The sequence below is a fragment of the Tachyglossus aculeatus genome, chromosome 1 (assembly GCF_015852505.1).
Source record: "Tachyglossus aculeatus isolate mTacAcu1 chromosome 1, mTacAcu1.pri, whole genome shotgun sequence".
In the NCBI taxonomy this organism is placed as follows: Eukaryota; Metazoa; Chordata; class Mammalia; order Monotremata; family Tachyglossidae; genus Tachyglossus; species Tachyglossus aculeatus.
In genome coordinates this window covers 55,087,261-55,096,138 of record NC_052066.1, presented here as the reverse complement: position 1 = coordinate 55,096,138, position 8,878 = coordinate 55,087,261, and the positions used below count along the sequence as shown (strand labels likewise).

Sequence of the window (8,878 nt, the reverse complement as noted above, 5' to 3'; positions counted from 1 at the left end):
ACATAGCATTTTCTTCTACTGTAAACATTTAGACTATTATTGCAGGTATGCATACTTATTTTCTCTTGAACAAAATGTATTAGGAAGGTGAGCAGAGGTAAAGTAATTGATGGAGTTGGCTTTGAGACTGATTACTTTCTTGTATAAAACATCCCCTTGATATTTAAATCCCTGACATTGAGAGTCCTTTGAAGTCTAATTCTCAGTTTATCTTTTGGATGCCCTGACTTCTGTTGTGGGTTTGAACTGAAATAATTTCCATTCCCATTGCTTATGATTGAAGTTATGTTTCACTGGGAACTGAACTGAGAGCTTCATGGATTTAGGGCTGGATTAACTCCAGAACTGGGGGTATTAGAGACTGAATACAGTAGAACTTCATTTTATGTAGGCTCAAAGGGATGCATTTAGTTTCACTGTTTATTCTTTTACTTATGAGGATAGAAAAGAAAAATATTCACAAAGACTACTTGGAAATGACAGTGAGCAGGGCACAAGGAATGTTGATGCCAAACTCCCCTTAGCAGGAATTGTACTACTATGCAATTGGGGTGTATATGATAGATGCCAATAGTTATTTGGATTCATGGGGTGGGAAATGGGCAGCTAGATTGAAAGACTGGGTTTTGGGTTTTTCTATAATTCCCAGTAAGGTACCTCCCATCCATCTCTGACTGAACCCCTACTGAAAGCTCACCTCCTCCTGAAGGCCTTTCCCAGACTGAACCCCCATTTAACTCTGTTCATCCTCCCCTCCCCATCACCCTGACTCCCTCCCTCTGCTCTACCTCCCTTCCCACCCCACAGCACTTGTGTATATTTGTACATATTTATTATTCTATTCATTTTATTAATGATATGTATATAGCTATAATTCTACTTATTTATATCAATGCTACTGATGCCTGTCTACTTGCTTTGTTTTGTTGTCTGCCTCCCCCCTTCTAGACTGTAATTCTAGACAATGAGCCTGTTGTTGAGTAGGGATTGTCTCTGTTGCTGAATTGTACTTTCCAAACCCTTAGTACAGTGCTCTGCACGTAGTAAACGCTCAATAAATTCGAGTGAATGAATGAATGAATACTCACTGTGACCACTCTGAGGCTAGCTGTGGGCTGAGAGTGCAAAATTATCCATTCCAACGAGGTGGTGAAATTAATGATGGCATTTGATAAATGCTTACTATGTGTCAAGTGCTGTTCTAAGTGCTGGAGTAGATATAAAATAATCAGGTTGGACAGTCTCTGACCCACATGGGGCTCACACTCTTATTCTCCATTTTAAAGATGAGGTAACTGAGACACAGAGAAGTCAAGTGACTTGCTTAGCGTGGCTCAGTGGAAAGAGCACGGGCTTTGGAGTCAGAGGTCATGGGTTCAAATTCCGGCTCCGCCACTTGTCCGCTGTGGGACCTTGGGCAAGCCACTTAACTTCTCTGTGCCTCAGTTACCTCATCTGTAAAATGGTATTAAGACTGTGAGCCCCACGTGGGACAACCTGATCACCTTGTATCCCCCCAGCACTTAGAACAGTGCTTTACACATAGTAAGCGCTTAATAAATGCCATTATTATTATTAAGGTCACACAACAGACAAGTGGCAGAGTGAGATTAGAACCCAGGACCTTCTGACTCCCAGTCCTGTGCTCTACCCACTAGGCCAAGAATGCTATGTCATTTACGTTCACTTGCAAAGGGGAATGGACATTCAAGGCAATTATGCAGATATCTGAAGCCAACGCCACCCTCCCCCTAACTTACAAGCACATTTGTCTCATTTATTTGGATATTTCAGGTTTAAAGACCTTTCAGGGACTTGAATTATCCAGATGATGAGTTGTCTCAATTGTCCCTTTCATTTTGTTATTTTGTAGACTGTCCTTAATTCACGATAGAATGGTTTCCCTAGGAAATGAGGTAGAAGCTAATAGTCCTTACAGCTGACAGGGAAAAAAATCCTAATGATAGATATGGATTTTTCCTTCCGAGACATTCTGCTAAAAAGGGTTCTCTTGCTCAGTGGGGTTTGGTAATGCAAGTTGACAAGATATAAAGGTTATTTCAGGTTCTATCATCTCCCAGGGTCATATAAGCCTTCTGTTTTGCATGTTAATCCATTTTAACATTCCTTCGAGTAGCTGCATAAGTAGGGCAATCCGTTTAGCAGGCACTCTTTTTCTTTACAGCCTAGTTGAGAGGAGAAACCTTCTAATTAACAGTATACCCATTGAAAATCAAGAGCAGCACTTCAATTCATCAGAGTTTGGGATTAAGAAATGATGAAACATGCCACTTCTACCCTGGAAATGCTTTAGATGAAAGGAAAGAGAGAAACAGCTTTTAGCAGTACTCATTTTTTTCTCCTCTTTCTTATGGTGTGTGTGTGTGTGTGTGTGTAACTTCATGGTAATGTTGCTTACTTTCATTCATTCATTCAATTGTATTTATTGAGCACTTACTGTGTGCAGAGCACTGTACTAAGTGCTTGGGAAGTACAAGTTGGTGATTTAATGTGTTTAATTGAGCATTTAGCGTGTGTAGAGTTCTGTGTGAAGCACTTGGGAAAGTACAATACAAATGATACAATAGAATTGGTAGATGCAATTCCTGCCCACAAGGAGCTTATAATCTATAGGGAGAGAAAAATATTAAAATTCATTACAGACAAAGGAAATAGTATAGTTTAAGGGTTTGTACATAAGTGTTGTGAGGGTAGGTTGAGTTGTGAGGTTAGGTTGAGTATCAAAGCGCCTAAGGGGTACACAGAAAAGTACTTAGTTGACACAGAGGGGAAGATGAATAGGGGACCTGAAGGCTAAATTGGGGAAGGCTTCTTGGAGGAGATATTATTTAAGGAAGGTTTCAAAGGTGGGGAGAGTGGTGGACTGTAGGATATGAAGGTGGAGGGTGTTCCAGACCTGAAGGGAGTGGGTCAGTGGCGGGATAGAAAAGACTGCGGTCAGAGAGTAGGTCAGCATTAACAGGGAGTAGTATGCGGAGTTCTCTCAGGGTCACACCTGGAGAGTTTCCACTACTCACCAGTCTCTGCTACTAGAGGGAGAGTCAAGCAGAGGCTGGTCCAATCCATTCCTTGCTTGGGCAGTGGCTAGCAAATGGAAAGCAATCTCCTACAAGTCAAAACTCACCCATCCTGGGCAGCAGCAGCATGGGAGAAGGTCGAGGTTGGAGACTCAAGTTTACTGCGTGGAAGGCGACAGTGGTAAACCACTTCCATATTTTTACCAAGAAAACTCAATGGATCAACTACCAGAACAATTGCAGATGAAGAACGGGGCATTCTGGGAGAGATGTATCCCTGTTGTCACTACGGGTTGGAAACTACTCTACGGCATAAGACAAGACGAATGTGCCAAGTGGACAGTAGTAAGAGGATCAGCAAGGTAAGGTAGGGGAGACTGACCTGATTAAGTGCCTTATAGCTGATGGTAAGGACTTTCTGTATCATGCAGAAATGGATGGGCAACCACTGGAGGGTTTTCAGGAGTGGGGAGTGTGGACTAAAGGCTTTTTTTTAGAAAAATGATCTGGGCAGCAGAGTGAAGAATGGACTGGAAAGAGGAGAGATAGGAGATAGGAAGGTCAGGGAGGAGGTTGATGCAGTAGTCAGGAGTCTGACTCTACAGTATGGAAAGAGCACTGGCTTTGGAGTCAGAAGTCATGGGTTCAAATCCCGGCTCTGCCAATTGTCAGCTGGGCAAGTCACTTAACTTCTCTGTGTCTCAGTTACCTCATCTGTAAAATGGGGATTGACTGTGATCCCCCCGTGGGACAACCTGATCACCTTGTAAACAAACTCCCCAGTGCTTAGAACAGTGCTTTGCACATAGTAAGTGCTTATTAAATGCCATAAAAAAACCCAGTGGTGGTAATATGAATAATATTGGTTAAGTCCTACTGTGTTCAGAACATGGTTTTGCAAACTAGGAGAGAATGCAGTCATAGTCAGTAGTGTGTGAGTGCTTGCTGTGTGCGGAGAACTTTACTAAGCACTTGGGAGAGTACAGTCCAACAATAAACAGACACATGTCCTGCCCACAACAATCTTACAGTCTAGCGGAATTAGGCATGAACTCTGAACCTATGTTGTTGTTGTTGTTGTTGTCGTCTTATGCTGTCTAGTAGTATCTGACCCATAATGACTCCATGGACACCTCCCTCCCAGAAAACACCACTTCCACCTGCAATCGTCCTGGTAGAGTATCCACAGAGTTTTCTTGGTAAAAATACAGACGTGAATTACCATCGCCTCCTTCTGTGCAGTAAACAAGTCTCTGCCCTTGACTCTCTCTCATGCCGCTGCTGCCCAGCATGGGTGAGTTTTGACTTGTAGCAGATTGCCTTCCACTTGCTAGCCACTGCCCAAGCTAGGAATGGAATGAGTATGCCTCTGCTTCACTCTTCCTCCTACAGTCAAGACTGGTAGAGTACTAGAAACTCTCCAGGTGCAATCCTGAGAGGGCCCCTGAACCTATGAGGCTCACAGTCCAAGAGTACAAGTCGGGAAATGGGAACCGGCAACAGACACATCAGGATTGAGGAAACATTAAAATACAATGCAGACCAATACACAAATTAAAAACAAAATTAGTAGGATAATAGGGCTAGAGGAGCAGAATTTCCAGAAATACAATAGGTTGATTGAAATGGGGCAAGGAAAAGAGAACAGATAGATAAGGTGGGGCCAGGTTGTGGAAAGCCTCAATACCGACTGTGACTGTTCGCTTGACGAGACAGAGGGAACCAATGAAGGGTTTTGAGGAGAAGAGAAGTATGGGCAATGTGATGCTTTAAGAAGATGATCCAAGCAGCAGTGTGTGACACAGATTGAACTGGGGAGTGGCTGGAGACTGGGCTATTAGAGAGGAGGCTAATGCAATAATCTTGCTGGAGTAAGACCAGAGCTTGTAATCAATCAGTGTGATTTCCTGAATGCTGACTGTGTGCAGAGCACTGGGTTAATCACTTGGGAGAGTGTGTTACAACAGAGTTTGATAGATGTGATCCCTGCCCACAGGATCTTATGTTCTACAGGGGAAGACACATATTGAAATGGATTATGGTTAGAAGAAATAGCAGAGTATTATTGCAGGTTGGTAGCAGTTTAGGTGAAAAGGAAGGAACAAATCCAGGATTGTCGGGCAGGAAAAATCGACAGGACTTGGCAGTGGATTAGATGTGAGAGTTGGATCAGATTTTGGGAAAGGCTAAGCCTCATACTGTAAAGAAAGGAGGATTGGAATGATTGCCTTAGGAGCCTGGCTCCTGGCTGGGTAGGCCTAGTTCTTTGAGGAGGCACTTAACCAGGGGTCCTTCAACCCCATCCCCAAAATATATCTGATCTACCATTGTAGCTTGTTGAGGGCAGGGAATGTGTTTGTTATGTTGTTTTATTGAAATCTCCCAAGCACTTAGAACAGTGCTCTTTACACAGTAAGCTCTCAATAAATATGATTGATTGACTTTGCAGAATTAGCTCTGAAGGGAGAGGAGATTTTGAAGAGGAGGGAAATATCATTCCCTCATGTAAATATAGACTCTCCTCTTTCTCCTAGTTTGGGGAGAGGGAGGCAGGGATATTCTTGACACATAATAAACACTTAACAAATACCCTTCAATCAATCAATCATTTATTGAGTGCATACTGTATGCAGAGCACTGTACTTTAAGCATTTGGGAGAATAATAATATAACAGCGTTGATAGACATGTTCCCTGCCTATAGTGAGGTTACAATCTATAGGGAAAGTGGAAATCCGTAGCTGAGCTAATCAAAGAGGAAGATTACCTTGAAAGTACAGGGGCCAGTTGTGAAAAAAGACCCTTGACCACCTGGGAGAAAAAGGGGAGGTGAGCTGTATGCCTGGAAGAGCATGACCTGGGGAAGATTAGTGCTGGTGACCCTGGAAAGACACAGAGGAAGACCATCTGGTCCTTGAAAATCATGAATCTCTTTTGGAAAATGATCCTTCTGGAACATGAGTTTTAACTGCAAACTAACTCAGAGGCCATTACTTCCCCTTCCTGCTGTCCAGTAATTTGGCTAGAGGTGTGTGACTGTCCAATCTGTTTGTCTAATCTGTTTGCTCTGTTTGGTTATCACTGAAAGGCAAGGATTTGTGACTTAGCAAAGTGTATTCCAAATAAATCAACAAAAGAAAGCATTCTAACCTATCTCATGAATCAGACTGCTCAGATAGCCTATACAGTGGTGATTGCAGTTCTGGTTTCAGACCAAGATGCCCTCAAATTTCTCAACATTCTGTCAAGCAGGAGGCTTAATTCACCCAATAAACTCTGATAATATAATCATATGACCCTGAATGGAAACCAATTATTTTTTTTCAAAACTTTATAGATGTATTAGTAAAGAAAAATTTCCCAAGAGGTAAAATTATGGAAGCTGCAAAAGAAGAATGAGAATGAAGTTGAATAAAGGTAGGACCTTGAGTGTGAGTTTATGCTTTGAGAAAGAAGTATAATTGCCTCATGAAGATCTGGGTCAAGTTTCCAATATAAAGCTAATGCCTGTAGACTCCAGTAATTCAACTCTTAGGAGATAAAGGTCAGAAGGCTGATTCACTGTTCAGGACATCATATTTTACCTGCTGTGGTTGATGCTGACTCTGCCTTTTGCATGTTCTGTGACTTTATGCAATTCACCTAACTTTTCTGTGCCTCAGTTTCCTTATCTGCAAAATGGAGACTAATAATAATGTTGGCATTTGTTAAGTGCTTACTATGTGCAAAGCACTGTTCTAAGTGCTGGGGGGGATACAAAGTGATCAGGTTGCCCCACGTGGGGCTCACAGTCTTAATCCCCATTTTACAGATGAGGTGACTGAGGCTCAGAAAAGTTAAGTGACTTGCCCAAGGTCACACAGCAGGTATGTGGCGGAGCCGGCATTCGAACCCATGACCTCTGACTCCAAAGCCCGGGCTCTTTCCACTGAGCCACGCTGCTTCTCGTGAAGGAGTAAATTCCTTCCTCTTAGATTGTGAGCTCATGTGTGACAGAGACTTTGTCTGACCCGCTTATGTTGTGCCTTGCCCACTTGACATATAAGTGCTTAATAAATACCACAGTTTTTATTATTATTATTATTAGTATCATACCAGCAACATAAGAACAGTAAGGCTTCCTTCATTAAGCAAAGGGACCCTATTTTTGGATCTTTGCTCTGCTTCCAGGAACTAGGGCTCACACTCTCATCTGACTGGAAATACAGCATAATTATGGTATTTGTAGTATGTTTGGTTTTGTCTCCCCTTTTTAGACTGTGAGCCCACTGTTGGGTAGGGACTGTCTTTATATGTTTTCAATTTGTACTTCCCAAGCGCTTAGTACAGTGCTCTGCACACAGTAAGCGCTCAATAAATACGATTGATGCTTACTATGTGCCAAGCACTGTTCTAAACACTGGAGTATATACAAGTTGTTTATGTTGGACACAGTCCCTGTCCTACATAGGGCTTCTTGTCTCAATCCCAATTTTACAGATGAGGGAACTAAGGCCCAGAGTAGTGAAGTGATTTGCCCGAGGTCACACAGCAAACAAGTGGCATGGCTGGGATTAGAGCCCCTGACCTCCTGATTCCCAGACCCATGCTCTATCCATTATGCCTTGCTGCTTCTCAGATAGTTCCCACTGCCGATACCTCAGCCCATACTCTTTCACTGAGCGGAGATGGGGGTGATATAGGCTACCAGTTATTTTCTCTCCTTTTTAACAAGAAACAGATTCCCAAAAAACCTATGTGATACAACAAAGACTACTTAGAAGGAAAATGTGGCTGAGTTGTTTTGTTGAAAAAGCCAGTATTTTATAGCCAGTATTTTCCATTTTTCATGTAGCTCAGTTCTTTACTGACCCATGATTTTTCACCACTTGAACTAAAGCTACTTTTTTGGAAAGGTTGGGACAATCTGGCCATCTACTGTTTGAAACTCTATCCAATTTTATGTTTTGCCACAAGCATTTATTCCCTTAATATTTAAACATGTGCACTTTCAATGTAAAATTAATCCATATGTTTCTGATTCAGTTTCCCTTCAAGTACAAAAATATTGCTGAGGGAGAGTTATTTGATTTCTCAGACTTTTGAACATTTTTACAAAAGTGAACAGGGCATTTTGGGTTTGGTTTTATGTCTCACAAATCACAAGTAAACCTACTTGTAGTTCCCAAAGATTCTGACTTCTCAATCCACCATTTATTGGGAATAAGCTGGCAAAAGCTGAATTCCTCTCTCAATGGCTCTTTATCATTGAGCCTGAGCTTTCTATCAAAGAGAGAAAGCGGGCTTTATGAGAGACTTCTAGGTCCCCAAATTTAAATCAGTTATTGAGCACAACCAAAGTACGAGACCTGTGCTTACCTAACAAGCCCATAACCTTGGCGTTGTCCTTGATTCCTCTTTCTCATTCAACCCACATTTTCAATCCATCACTAGTCCTGTCAGTTTGACCTTCACAACATCGCTAAAATCCATCCTTACCTCCCTATCCAAACTACTACCACATTAATCCAATCACGCATCCTATCCCACCTTGATTACTGCATCAGCCTCCTTGCTGACCTCTCAACCTCTTGTTTCTTCCCACTCCAGTCCATACTTCACTCTGCTGCCCAGATCAAAATTTGTATTTTCTACAGATAAGTTCAGGCCATGTTTCCCCAGCCCTCAAGAACCTCCAGTGGTTGTCAATCCACCTCTGCATCAAACAGAAACTCCTCACTAGCTTCAATCACCTTTCCCCTTTCTACCTCACCTTAGTGCTCTCTTACTACAACCCAGCCCACACTCACCACTTCTCTAATACCAATTTACTCAGTGTACCTGGATCTCATCCATCTCGCT

At 42.3% G+C, this 8,878-nt stretch overlaps 1 non-coding gene across 1 annotated transcript; it reads right to left on the bottom strand.

The window, feature by feature from the left end:
- Positions 1 to 4,342: 4,342 nt before the first annotated feature.
- On the bottom strand, positions 4,343 to 4,480 carry LOC119936722. The gene has a single exon (XR_005453830.1). It is a non-coding gene; the product is annotated as a small nucleolar RNA SNORA7 (small nucleolar RNA).
- Positions 4,481 to 8,878: the final 4,398 nt, after the last annotated feature.